Raw genomic sequence first — 15,735 nt, 5'->3', positions numbered from 1 at the left:
CTCAGCTCCTAAATCACTCAGCATGGTCTATCTACTTGGCACTTGAGTGACTCCACACATGAGTGACTCAACACTCATTGTAACTCAGCATGGTCTAATGTTTACATGTTGTTCTTGGCATCTATTACTAGTTTGGCATGAACTAAGTAAATTTCTTAAGTATGTTGACACTCACTTGTCAAAACCAATTTGAGATCAATAATTACCTTAATTTATTATGATGGAAATAGTGTAAGGTTTGGTAATGATGCACCCTATCTGATAAGAGGAAAAGGTTCTATCAAACTCACATAAAATATTTTATATCACAGTGCTTATATGTTGAAGGAGTTAACTATAATTTGTTAAGTGTGTCACAACTAAATAGTTCAGGTTGTAAGGTTGAGTTTGAGAACAAGATTGCTAAGATATATGATACTGGTGGAAAACTAATGTGAAAAGGTGATCAAACTAGAGGTAATATATTCTATCTTAATTTGGATGATGCTACTTGTCTAGTTGTAGAATTTGATGATGTGTAGTTATGGCACAAGAGGTTAACCCTTCTTCCTCCTTTGTTTGTTGTTCAGTGTGTTGTGTTTCTATTGTGTTAACTCTTGTGGGGTGGGTCAGATAGCTAGGTGTACCTTTGCCTTAGTTATTCACCCCTCCCTACGTCAGGTGGTATCAGAGCTTGAGGTTTTTCCTTATGGTGATTGGATCATGTAGAACCTTAAGTGAATTAGGTTGTAGGGTTGCAGATCTATGGATTTGACCTATAACTTGAAGAGGGTTACAATCTTGTAAGAACTAGATTTGCAAAGATGTTTCAAGGTAGAGGAAATGTTGATACTACAATATTAGATACATTGAAAAAAATTATAGTCAGATTAGATGCTGTGGAGATAGCCTAGAGGATAGGAGCACATCTTGATGATGTAAGTGATGATGAAGCAATAGCACCAAACCCTAATCCAAATTCTAAAGAAGACCAAGATGAAGCAAGGTTGTTGAGAGTGTTGTTTAGGGAAAATTCAAAGACTATTGTAGAAGTTGTTCCTTATGATGGAAAGTGTGATACCAATTTTGTGTTGGATTGGATCTCTAATATGGAGAAGCTCTTTGAGTATGAAAACACTCTTGATAATAGGAAGGTGAAGATTTTAGTTACTAGGCTAAAAGGTTATGTTTCATTGTGGTGGGAGTATTTGCAAACTGATAGACAAAGGAAAAGATCAGAACTTGGCTGAAGATGGTGAACAAGGTAAAGAAAAAATTATTTCCTATTGATTACCAAGTTAGCTTGTTGAGAAAGATGCAAAATTTGAGACAAAAGGACATGATTATGAAAGAGTATATAGAGGAATTCTATATATTGGACATTAGATCTATAGATGTGGATGATGATGTTAAGAAAATTGCAAGGTACATAAATGGATTAAAATGAAAAATACAAGATGAGATAAGTTTTGTGAAGTTGGAAAGTGTGGAAGAAGCATACCAATATGCCTTGAAGGCTAAGGAGATCTTGACAAAGAAGTATGAACAAAGACAAAGAGGTAGAGGTGGTAGATTCCAGAGAGGTAGAGGTAGATCTTATGGTGAAGGTGGTAGATCTAATAATTTTGTATAGGATAAAGGCAATTCTAAGTAGAAGAATGATGAAAAAGGAAAGACCAAATGGAAAAGTGGTAATTCTTATTGAGGAGGTACTAATTCCTACCAAGGAAGAGGTAATTTTTATTCTAGAGGTGGATTTCATGGTAATTGTTTTAGATGTGGTAAAGAGGAACATAGATCTTTTGAATGTAGATCCTCTGAAAGTGGGCAAGGTAACAAAAATGTTGTGATTCAAGGAGATGATGAGGGTTCACCAAGTGGACCTGAGGTTGGAGAAAATATAATGGTGAGAACCTTATGTATAATGGAAGTGATGAGAAACCTATTTTAAGGAGAAGTCTTTTCAAGACAAGATGTAAGATGGCTAGAAATTGATGCAAAGTAATCATTGATAGTGGAAGTTCTATAAATTTGGCATTAGAAGAGCCAGTTACAAAGTTGTAATTGTAGAGGCTGAAGCATCCTAAACCCTATCATGTTTCATGGATCAAAGATGAGCATAAGATATTGGTAAGTGAGCAATACCTTGTGAAGTTCAAGATTGGACATTACTTTGATGAAGTTTTGTGTGATATTATGTCTATGGATTATTTTCATATTCTATTGGATAGACCTTGGAAATATGATAGATATGTTATGCATGATAGAAGATTTAATCAATATACTCTTTGGGTGAATGGAAAGAAACAAATATTATTGCCTCTAATTGAAAGTCTAGATGAGGTTAATTGTACTACTGTCAAAATTTGCATGGTCAATGGGAAACAATATGAAAAGGAAATAAAAAAGAATCAAGTTTATTTTGCTATAATTCCAAAGAAAAAAAGTTGTGTCAATAGTAACCAAGTGGCATAAAATAGTGTTAATTGAGTGTTAGTCAGTGGTGACTGAGTGACAGCTAATAGTATTGACCAAGTACCAAAAGAAATTGCAGAATTGTTGAATGAGTATAAAGAGATTTTTGTAGAGGATATACCTAATGGTTTACCTCCAATGAGAAGTATAAGTCATTTTATGGATCTAATTCTTGGAGCTAGTTTTCATAACAAAGCACCATATAGATTAATACCTAAAGAGAATGAAGAACTTAATAGACAAGTGCATGAGTTGTTGTAAAAAGATTTAATCAGAGAAAGCTTGATTCCATATGATGTACTTGTTTTATTAGCACCTAAAAAGAATGGAGAATGGAGAATGTGTATTGATTCCAGAGCTATTAATAAGATCATAGAGAAATATAGGTTTCCTATGCTAAGGATGGATGACCTAATGGATTGTTTGAATGGAGCAAAGTATTTTACCAAGATTGATTTAAAGAGTGGCTATCATCAGATCAAAATAAGAGAAGGTGATGAATAGAAGATTTCTTTCAAGACAAAAGATGGTTTGTATGAATGGTTCGTTATGCCTTTTGGTTTGACTAATGGGTAAAAGCATAGATTTGTGTCACTATTTAGGATACCAAATTCTATTTTGGTCAAATCTCATTTCTCTATCAAAAATCAATTTTTTTCAAAAACTAAATATACCCTTTTATAGATCTTAGATTCAATATCATCATTATATAAATTTTTTGAGTGTTTTGATTAGTTCTAATATGTTATAATTTCAAAATATTATAAGTTGATATTTCAACATTTCAAAAGATGCTCCTTCAAAAAAGGAAAAAAATATTAAATCATACCAAAAAAAATCAAAAATTATATTTATCTCTAGAGGAGAGAGTCATCTTCATGAATATGTAATTTTTTTTTCAAGAAGGTGTAGAATTGATAGGGAAGTTTTGACAAGAACAAAAAACTATTTGATTCTGATAAGGTCAAGCTTGAGTACTTATAACAAAGAAAATAGACATCAAAAATAATTATTTCTTTTTTTTTCCCTAGCTATGCATGTCATCTATAAGATAATTTCAAATTAGAACAAAAAAAGATAATTTTCTTATACTTTTTTAACAGGAAATACACCCTATTTTTTTATAGTTAATAAAGGGACTTCAAAATAAAAGAAAATAAATAAATTCTTACTCAAAAAATAAAAATAAATTATAGGTATAAAATTCATCAAATTCTACACATTTCATTAGTTTACACCATCTTCAAATTCTAAACACAAATAGCATTTCTTTTGTCATTAATGTTGAACTATCGCATTCTAATATCTTGTTTCTTTATAAAAGGTGACGCAAGTTTTTGCTTTTAGCCTAATGCACATATTACTTTCATGAGGTTGATGAATGAGGTTCTAAAAAGATTCTTGGGTAAGTTTGTGATTATTTATTTGGATGATATTCTAATATTTAGTAAGATTAAGGAAGAACATCTTGAACATATTACAAAAGTATTACAGAGGTTGAAAGAGGAAAAGTTGTTGATTAATCTAAAAAAGTGTTCTTTTATGCAAGAGGAGATTGTGTATTTGAGATTTGTGATTTAAACTGATGGTTTGAGAATGGATCCAGAGAAGGTTAAAGCAATTTTTGAATGGCCTACACCTGATAATGTGGGTGAAGTAAGATCATTTCATGGTTTGGCTAGTTTTTACAAGAAATTCATAAGAAATTTCAGTTTTGTTTGCAATGTTGTAACTAAGATAATGAGAGGAGATAAAAAAGGAATTTAAGTGGACACATGGAGCTGATAAGAGTTTTGAGACTTTGAAACAAAAGGTTGCTAAGTTACTTATATTGGCTTTTTCTGATTTCAATAAGGTATTTCAAGTTGAATGTGATGCAAGTGGTAGTGCCATAGGGGTCGTATTAAGTCAAGAAGGTAAACTTATTGCTTTTTTTAGTGAGAAGTTGAATGATGCTAAAAGGAAATATTATGTGTATGATAAACATTTTTATGATGTTGTTCAATCCTTGAAGAAGTGGAGACATTATTTGACTCCTAAGGAGTTTGTGTTGTATATTGATCATAAAGCTTTACAATACTTGAGAAGTCAATATAAATTGAATCAAAGACATATAAAGTGGGTTGATTACTTAGAGAGTTTCACATTTTTCATTAAGCATAAGAGTGGAGTTACTAACAAATTTGTTGATGCTTGAGCAAAAGACATTCTTTGTTGACTGAAATGAAAGTTGAAGTTCTTGGTTTTGATTAAATGAAAGAATTGTATGATGTTGATGCTGATTTTTATGAGGCAAGGAGAGAGTGTAGAGCACCAAATCTAAAAGATCACATTAGTAAGTAATGAGTATTTCATTCAAGAATGTATGTTGTTCAAAAGCATTCAGTTGTGCATTCTGATAAGTTCTATGAGGTTGAATCTGATTAAGGAAAAGCATAGTGGTGGATTGGCTGGACATTTTGGAATTGATAAGACATTGAGTTTTTTGAAAGAGAAGTATTATTGGCTACAGATATATAAGGATGTTCAAAAAAATTTAAAAATTTGTGGGGTTTGTCAAGTGGCAAAAGGAGTAAGTCAAAATACTAGTTTGTTTACACCTATTACTGTTCCTGAGAAACCTTAGAGTGACATCAATATGGATTTTGTTCTTGGATTACCAAAAAAAATGAAGGGGTATGATTCTATATTTATTGTGGTGGATATATTTTCTAAGATGGCTCATTTCATACCATGTAAGAAGACATCAGATGCTAAGCATGCTACTAAACTTTTCTTTAAAGAGATTGTGAGATTGCATGGATTACCAACAAGTATTATTTTTTTATAGAGATAGTAAGTTTGTTGGTATTTTTGTTGAACTTTGTGGAAGAATATGGGTACTGAGTTGAAGTTTAGTTCTACATTCCATCCACAGATAGATAGAGGTTGTGAATAGAAGCTTGGGTAATTTGTTGAGATGTTTAGTTGGAGATAAGCCAAGTAATTGGGAAGTAGTGTTGGCACAAGTTGAGTTTGCATATAACAATTCTATAAATAGGAGTACAAGGAAATCACCTTGTGATATTGTTACTAGAATGAAACCCAAAGGTATATTATATTTGAGAGATGTTGCTAGTGAAGAAAAGAGAAGCACTACAGGAGAAGAATTTGCTGATTTTATGGAATCTTTACATAAGGAAGTGAAGTTGAGGTTGTAAAAAAGTAATCAAAAGTATAAGGAGAATGCTGATAAGTCTAGAAGGCATCATGATTTTGAAGTTGGTGATGAGGTGATGGTTCATTTAAAGAAAGGAAGATTTCCTATTGGAACATACAGTAAGCTAAAGATGAAGAAATTGGGACATTGTAAGATCTTGAAGAAGTTTGACAGAGGTAATGCTTATGAAGTTGAGTTACCTAATGATATGGATATTTCTGCTAGCTGACTTGTGGGATTTATTTTGATCATGATATTTATGTTAAGATCTATTCTTGGGATGTGTCTAGACCATTTTTGGGTCAGTCTTCCTCTTATTTAATGTTATAGAATGATCTGTAAGCCATTTTGGCAAGTATATATAGAGTGTTTAGGCTTAGAGTTAGGGCATTTTGAAGGGGTTCTAGAGTAGAACATGAAAGTTTGGAAAGTTTTTTGCATATATATCTAGAGCTAAAAATTTAATGTTGGATCATTGATCTTGAATATATTTTTTATTTGGTCATAACCTAGAAGGCATTATAGTTGGGCATGTATGCTGATTATTTGATGAATCAATAAGTGTTTTATCTTCTTCCTCCTTTGGTTGATATTCAATGTGTTTTGTTTCTACTATGTTAACTCTTGTAGGGTGGTTTAGATAGTTGGGTGTGCCTTTGGCCTTAGTTATTCACCCATCCCTACATCAAATAGTCACAATTACACCTTGTGTTGTAATCCCAATTATAGGGGTTTCCATTGTGTTATCCCTTTTTCTTTTTGTTAGATATCCACTTAGCACTAGATATACATACATATGCTTTATGTTCATAATTCTGACAATTATGGAAATGTCCTTTAAATATTTTTGTGCTTATAGTCTTAGTCTTCCATTCATATGCCTAATGTCACTACTTGTTGCATTATGACAATTACCCATGAATTTCTTCTTAGGGTTATGATTTCTATTGTTTCTCCTACAAACATTTGTTTTATGACTTATCTTTCCATAATTATGACAAGTTAGTTTGTAGTTCTTACCTTTGTTGCTTCTTTGTTCACCACTTTTATATGATTCTCCTTCATTAGTACTGGTGTATTCTAATCCATTAGTATCATTGTTACATCTAGGATATCTATTCAATTTTTCAAAGTACTTGATGGCTTCATTAGGTTTGTTAAAAATTTCAACAAATTCTTTTTCTCTTTTAGATAATTTCTCAGTTGTTCATTCTATAACTTCATGGTTATCACCTCAATGTCCTTAACATTCAATTCATGATTGGAAATCATCACTTGATTCATTATTTCCAATTACATGCTAGAAATCCTATGTACCTCCAATGTCTTCTATTCCAATATGTTTGTCAATATCTTTTTGTTATCTTAAATGATGATTTTTCTTCTTCAGCTTTATTTTTTTGTTTGGTCACCTCACATTGAAATACTAATTAGATTTCTTGTTCTATCTTAAGATTTTTGACCTCTTCTATTAGGTCACCATTCTTTTCCATTAGATATTCAATTGTTGCATCAAATTCACTTGAGTTTCCATCTACAAACAATGCAATGGTGTCTTCCTCTTGGTAATGTGTTTCATTCTCCTCAATAGATATCTCTTTCTTTCTCTTTAATGATCACTTCAAATGATCACCTCCTTCATTCAGCTAATGTAGGGAAAGCTAGATTTTAATCTTCTAGTTCTCAATGACTTTTTCCAACTTGTAGACTTCCATCTTCAAGATCATTCCTCAAAGCTGCAAAGCTTTACTTTTTAGAGAACAAGGATCTAATACCAACTATTTAAAATACAATAGGGAAAGTAAACTTTAAGAGTGGGGATGAATTAGTTCTTCAAAACTTTATCCATTAAAATATTCACCATGCATCCATCTCACAATTTGCATATAAACTAAAATACCAAACTAAGCATGTTCATCCATAGAATGAAAATAAATAAACATTCATCACATTTATGACATAAGATATTTGGTTACCCATAAACCCTCCAATGAGAAGGTAAAACTAGGGTGTAGATGACACCCACAAATCTTCGCTACTATAGTTGTAAAGTGTATCTAATGAAGGTTACAATGTTTGATCATAAATTATGATCTACTCTGTGAAAGGTATAACCTATTAAAGGCTTACTAATATTGTTAGATCTTACCATGTTAAAAGATTTCAACACCTTGTTAGAAGTTTGCTTGGTTAAAGGACTTCAACTTACATTGAAGTAAGAACTCAATTAAGAGATTTACACAAAAGTCTGCTAGAACTTGAAACTTGTTAAGGCTACTCTATTAAGAGATTTTATTGATTCACCTATTAGAATGTCTCAGTCTTGATCCTTTGGTTAGCACTTCTTTTCTAGATAATAGATTACCTATTTCCTGATGTGTACTTGATCCTCTCTGGTCAAATGTATCACTTATGTCCTCTTTATTGTCTTCTATTCTCTCTAATTGATTCTGTAATGCATATCTCAATTCTCAATTCCTTAGTCACCATGAATTTTTTGTCTACACATGAAAACTTCTCTCTTTGCTCTTTTTTATATACTTTTAGGGTTTTCCTTAAGAAAACCTAGGTGACTTAGGTAAGAATCAACGGTTGTGATTCACCCATTTTTTTACTTAGAACATCCCTCAATTTGATTGGTTGCATGCACTACATAGAGATTCCCAATATAGATTCATTCTAATCATATACAATCATAAAATAATCCCTAAGTCAACCCAAAAATGGTTTACATAGGAGTTGTGTCATTACAAACAACTATGTCCAAAACTATTTAATTGGCACTTAAAACCTCTGATGCTTGGAATCTATTATATCTTCAATGGTGTAACTCATCTTCTAAATCACTCGACATATACTGTTCACTCAGCATCTAAATCACTTGGTGCATACTAACTTTCTCATCACTAGAGTGGTTTGACACTAACTACCTACTCAGCACATACTCCATATTTTACTCAGCTTGCATTATCAAACAACTTATGGTCGAAATACACTACTTACTAGGCATGCTCTATAGGAACATGACTTAAGTGTGCAATCACTCATATGTCATAAGCAATTTGAGATTAACAAAGGAAATCCCATAGTAATCCATTCTTTGGAATACTTCATACACTATAACTAAATTTCACAAATAAATTTGACTATGGCATTCTTCTATGTTGCCTGAAACCAAGAGATTCACATAGGTGTCATGCAATCATATGCTAATGTTGAGCTTCACTTAGTTTCAAGAATAGTTTAATATTCTTTACTAATCAAGGCCAACCATGTGAAGGTGGAAGCTCATTTGGCCCAACCCCCCCCCCCCCCCCCCCCCCCCTCCCTCCAACATCTAAATTCCCCATTAACATCTCAAATTCATTCCTTCTATTAATAAAATGTAACATTCATGAATTATCACATGATAACATTCAATAACACATTAGTTTCTTTAGAACATTCACATTAACATTAAAACATAAGATTCATTAGAACATTCACATGAACAATCAATAGAACATAAATAAAACATTTATACATAAACATCAGCCATTGTCAAATAAGTTACATAAATAAGTTAGATAAGTTACATGAATCATTTCTTTTTTGGTTTTTTGGTTTTTGTGTCCTTTTGTATATTGTTGCAAAGGCATATCCATGTCATCATTGATATTTCTTCTCACCTATGAATGTGCACTCATTGTCCTTTACAAAGGAATGTTTTTTGCAATAATAACTAAAAGGGTTAAATTTTTAAAAATTGAGACTTTAAATATTTTAAAGAACATTTTAGCACTCTTGACCTTGTCTGTCCACATCATCTTGCCTGTTGGCTTGGACCTCATCAGGAACAACCTTTGCATCCCCTACAACTACAATGCAAGATATCTTTTAATTCCAACACGTATTATAGTTAAATTTTTATTACTACACCAAATTCAATTAAAAATTTTACTTGTATTAATAATTAAGAAATTAAAAAATTGAATAGAAAATATATACCTTGAGTACTAGGATCCACATTCGAATCATCACCTCCATAGTCCTCGGTTGATGTATCAAGACTGGAAGGATGCAATATAATGTAAATAATTAGCACATTTATCAACAATATATACATGTAACTATAAGAAAAATATTGGGAAATCTTAATCATTCATTTTAATATATATAAATATATTCACTTTAAAGTTTTAAATAAATATATAATCATTGTTTCCTTACTTTTAAAAAATATAACAACTTATATTTTTGGACCTTAATATCAAATACAGTAATTGCTAAAGTATTCAATTTGACATAAAAAATCAATTGACTTATTTACCTCATCGACCAATCCAACAAAAAAACCTTGTAGACTCATTGTAGAAAATTGTATCATAAAAAAATCCATAGTATTTAATATTTTTGCTTGGTATCATAAAAAAAATTATATTCAATTTCATCAAGACAAAATTGTTTACAATTTATAAATATTTGCATATAATTTTCATTTACTTATACTTACAACTCGTACAACAAGTTTTGAGTATCCACCAAAGTCGAGCTTGTGCTGCATGTGCTTTTGTTTTCTTGCTTTTGTTGCCTTTGATGTGTCAAGAAACCTATGTGAAGTTTGAAATATGCTAGATCACATAAATATTAAGAGTAATTATTATGTAATTTCATTCTTAATATTATGGCACACCGTCTTTCCTTGGGTATGTATCGTTTCTCCATCTTATTTTGATTTTATCTTAGTGCCATCCTTTGTAAGATTCTCCCACTCAATAATGGGAATATGAGGGGCCACTAATAACAAAGGTTTTTATTCATTTGGGTCATGTAGTTGAACCTAATACATTTCAAAGCTTGGCCTAATTTCTCAAGGAGCCTAAGTCTTTGAAAGACATTGGGTCCAAAAAGTGATGCCATGGCATCAATGTGTGGGTCCTTCAACTCTTTCACTTGTAAATTCCAACTTTTAAGAAAAGAAAAAAACTATTAGATTCATAAATTAACTAAAGGTACCTTTTAATTTACTTGAAGAAATTGATCAAATTAAGGACACATGATCTAGCAACAAAATCAAAATATGATACCGTGTGCATATGGTCGGCCCAATATATGAAAACATTTATCATTAAGATTTTTATAAAATATATTATTCCTTAAAAAAAAAATGTGACTAGTAGTTATTTCAAGGGACTGCATGGGAGGTTAGTGCATTTGATTATGAGTATAATATTGTATATTAGAAGAAAAGATCAATCTTTAAAGTACCTAGAAGTTTAGGTACTTTCAGGGGAAAACCATCTTCATTGCTAACAAGCAATTGATCACATTTCTTTAATGTTCCCATACATCTAACACAGGAACACCTAGGAAGGTCCTCATTAGCTCCTGCATAAAATGAATCTAATATTACAAAATGCCCCTAAGAAATAATAGTTCAAGTGAAATAAACACATGAAAAATGAGAGAGAAAAAGAGGAATTGGCTTACCAATAGGTGGTGCCATTGCATCTATCACCAAGCTATGTGTTGCCAAATTTGTAGTTGGCAGTGCCTCTTTGATTTTGTTCCTTGTAGCAGGTGGCATAGTAAATAGAGGATCAATGGTAAGAGATGGAAAATTAGATTGTTAAAGAACAATAATACAAGATTATTAGAGCTATTAAAAAAAATTGTTCAAGCAAAACACAAGTGTAGGATAAAACATGCGATGTACTTGAACCACCTAAATTATCATCCCCTAGGGGATCACCCCTTAACATCCTTACTATCCTCTAAAAAAATAACACATCCATTTTATTCAATGACATAAATAAAAGATTATAATATAAAAACCATTATTGAACTTTTCTTATAATTAAAAACTACATTAATACTTACTATTTATGTGCAAACTAGGGTCAACAACCTATTACTCTTATCTTGTGTTTCCAGAGTCTGAGGTTGAGTTAATGCTACTTCTAATTTAAAAAATTCCTATATCATTAATCAAATTTTTCAATACAACCACAAGATTAGGGGCTGAACTAAAATCAATAGTAAATTTAGCCAGCTCATCGTGGCACGGCTCCTCGTCCTCATGGACTACTTTTTTCTTTCCCTTTTCCTAATTAGCACTCATTTGCAAGAGATATATTATTAGCTCTATATTTAAAATCAATCCAAAATATTTAATGAAGGGTGCTCCCCTTAATACAAAACACATAATAGAAATAGAGAAACAATAGCAAATGTGAGAACAAAATATGGACTTCTTATTATGGCCACAAATGTGGGATTACAAAATTCACAAGTATAATATGCTAACCCACATGGGCACCTTCATTATAGTAATTTGCAAGACTAAGGTGCAAACTACCACCCAGAGCAGTTCTAGACAATGTTGGGGTCTTTCTTAAATAGGCAATTTTATGTCGCTTGGGAAGGTTCTAGACATTGAAACATAATACCTACGGCCAATAGACCCTAACAATACATATTGACTTGGCTAAATACGTATTTGACACTTATTTTAGAAATTCCAAATAGGCCAAATTCAGAAGGCCATAACTCTCAAACTATTCCTTTGATTGGCTATTATAACCACTTTTTAGAAATGCTAGCTCCTAATCAATAGCCTTGATACCATGCAAGTGCCCTTATATTGAGTTTTTAGACCTCATCTAGGCACTCTAAGGCCTCAAACAATGAGCCTAAACATTTTTGTCTTAAACTTTCCACCAAAAATCCACAATAACATCTCTAATACTTAAGCTAGAGCAATGAGGTTTTTGTGGTAGGATTATAATTCTAAAATGAACCTTCACGTAGAAAATAAGAAAATTCTAAGCTCATATGATAAACTTACTAGAAATAAAAAGTTTCCATAATAGCAACCCCTCAATCTACTAGTCCTTATTAAAATAGAAAAGGCTAAAATGAAAATATTTTTTGGGTGATGCAAGATTGTTCTTACACTCGGGATGCTCCTACATCAATAGTAGTGAAGAATAAAACATAATAGAAAGTATACATTAACATATTTTTTGTATCTAATTTGTATAACAATAATGATTTTTACCTATCGAGAAGAAGAACTATCATTGTCATGTGTATCATGTGGTTGTTAATCCATATTGTAGCCCTGTATTTCAAAAAAAATCATTGAGACATGTTAAAACACATGTATTATTATTCTAAGTTGGCAAAAACAATACAAATGTAATGGTGTGTTTATCTTCATTGCTTGGAGTTGATTTAAAATGTGCATATTAATACCACCTTGTCCATGATAAGGACTTTTTTTATATCTATGCAATTCAAATTGTAATCAATAAGAAGCTCTTCACCTCTATGTATTTATTTTATCACACATGAAAATATGTGACTTCCCTTGTGCACCTCAACTATACAATTGAGTCACCTCTTAGTTGATGCAAGTCATGTACTATATATAAAACCTAAAATATTCCATGATGCTTTTGGCCTTCCATCAATATATATAGCTATTATTTTAATTTGTTCACTAACTATTTTTTGCATATAATATATTGCAAGTGTGTACCTACGCCTACTTTTTTTTATCTAACCATTTGTATCCAACTACTATGATCATAGCAAGGTCCAACATACTTCATCAATTCAACAACCCCATTGTAAGAGACATTTATGTCATCCATGGAAAATAGGCCCAAACCATGTAATAAGGATGGTTCTATGTGATATGTCCTCTTTCCAACACAAAAGATAGTTTTTTATTGGAGGAAGTTCATTGGGGACCCATTGTTTTTGTAGATGTTTGTACCTAAAGGGCACATCAAAATTGCCTTTACTCTCATCATCATAAAAAAATGACCCCCCTTAAGCAAGGAAACATTTCATACACTTATTGAATTTATTTCTAATATTTTAACCTCAAGTTGACCTCCTTGATTTAGACGTACTAAATGTTTCACTTTCTTCTTCCATTCCTACATATTCCTCACTCAAGAAAGACAAATTTGACAAGTACCTATTTGTTGTTACCTAGACTCCACAAGATAAGAGACATAGGTGGCAATGAGAGAGATATTTTACAAATGATAAAAGACATTAATCTCTATGGGGTGTACTAACTTATACCTGATTATCCATGAGAGTGTGTGGGATGCTTGTGAAAGGGCTTTGCATTTTTACAATAGTAAATCAATTGTTTTATGTTACCTAAAAAATTCATGATACATATACTCAAAATTACATTGAATATTAGCATCACATATGAATTATAAATAGTAAAAGTTTATAATCATCATCATCATCCTCATCATCATCATTGTGATTAGTAGCAGCATCATTTGCATCAGGAGCATCATTTGCTTAATGTTTACATCTACACATATGGTTTTTAAAAAAAAAATTGGTGTAATTAATGTGTATATCTACAAAAATATTGGACATGTTGTACTTAATGTTTATATCTACACATATGATTTTGAAATAAAATTTTTGTGTAATTAATGTTTATATCTACAAAAATATTGGACATGTTGTACTTAATGTTTATATATGCACATATGGTTTTGAAAGAAAATTTTGGTGTATTTATTCCTCTTCATTTTTTTTTTGTTCAAGGGAAGCCTGTAAATGGTAATAGAAAACAAGAATTCATTTTTAAAGACTTTACAATTGTTTAACAAAATTAATGTTTTACAAGAAAATTTAGATGAAGAACTATTAGCTTACAAGCAAGAATATGGTGTCGATATTAGATCTACCTTGATAAATTCTAATGGGTTAGGCTATTATTATTTTTCCCCATCACATTCACTTTGATAGCCATGTTAGGGAGGTGATCTCACCTAGTTCATCCTCATGACTTAAGTCCTTAATCATGATCTTGGATGCTCAAATTAATGTCCAAGACATTTGCGCCTCAAGGCCCTATTTGATCATCATTTGAATGGGCCTCAATTTCAACCACAATGTGTCTCCTAATATGTTTAGAGGTTTAGAGGTAATGTCACTTAGCTCTTCACTAGAGTAACTCTTCAACATACTTGGCTTCCATTGTTGGGCCAACGTATGGAGCCTTTATATCCATCCATTCGTTATAAGTTTGGGAATGCACTCCATGCCTAGCATGTAAGTAATGCATCTAGATATGCAATATTATCACCTTAAAAAACTATATTTGATCCTGCTATCTGGGAACAACTAATTGCTCAAATTATTTTCACTTGAAATTTTATTTCTCCATCTTCAACTAACCTAAATCCTTGCTTCTCCTAGTTGTATTGTTTCTCTATTGTCACATATTATAGAATAGATTTTCAATTTCCTTCTCCATATTTTTATGATGCATAGAAAAGCCCATATCATTTTAGAATAACACTAAGGAAAGTGGCTGCAAATATATGAATAAAAAACTCAAAAAGGAGTTCAATTAAATCAATAATTTGTGTCCAATATTATTTAATGAAATACTAAACTAGCTAATCATCATATGCTTATAATGATCAAAGTATGCACAAAGTAAGATCTTAGTACATAAAATTTCAGCAAAAAATAGAGTGAACAAAATTCAAATAAGGAGTCATATTCCTAAATAAAGTCATAATATGAAATATGAATTACAATTAAGATATCAATTTATTTTATAGAAATATTTAGTCTAAAAATATGCAAGAGCTAACTCAAACTAAATTTATAGTATAATAGAGCTAGATATGCAAGTTAGAAGTACATGATATGCACAATGTATAAACTAGAGCCCAAGTAGACTAGAATATTACAAATTTAGGTTTGATTTAGTGAACTTAAGTTAGAACATGAATGTACAAACATGTTCTTGATTATGTATAAAAATGTCCATGATAGTATTCTTGAACATGTAGGAAATTAGTTAATGCAATATTGCAAACTCTCTAAACGTGAAATGCATGAATAGGTCCTAAAAAAAAAATACCTTCTTAAGTACCCTTGCACAATGAAAGTCTCACAAAGTGAAGAAAAAGAAGCAAAACCACATGGTAAAAAAACTCTCTCCAAAAGTGAGAGATGTAACTATATGAAGTGTAAAATAAAGGGAGGCCTCAAGAGGACCCCTCAAAGGAAAATTCCTTCATTGAAATAATCAAATGCAACTA

The sequence above is a fragment of the Cupressus sempervirens genome, chromosome 4 (genome assembly GCF_028749045.1).
Source record: "Cupressus sempervirens isolate cs-2001-9-10 chromosome 4, ASM2874904v1, whole genome shotgun sequence".
NCBI lineage: Eukaryota > Viridiplantae > Streptophyta > Pinopsida > Cupressales > Cupressaceae > Cupressus > Cupressus sempervirens.
The sequence above is the reverse complement of the archived record's forward strand: the minus strand, read 5'-3'. Positions refer to the sequence as shown.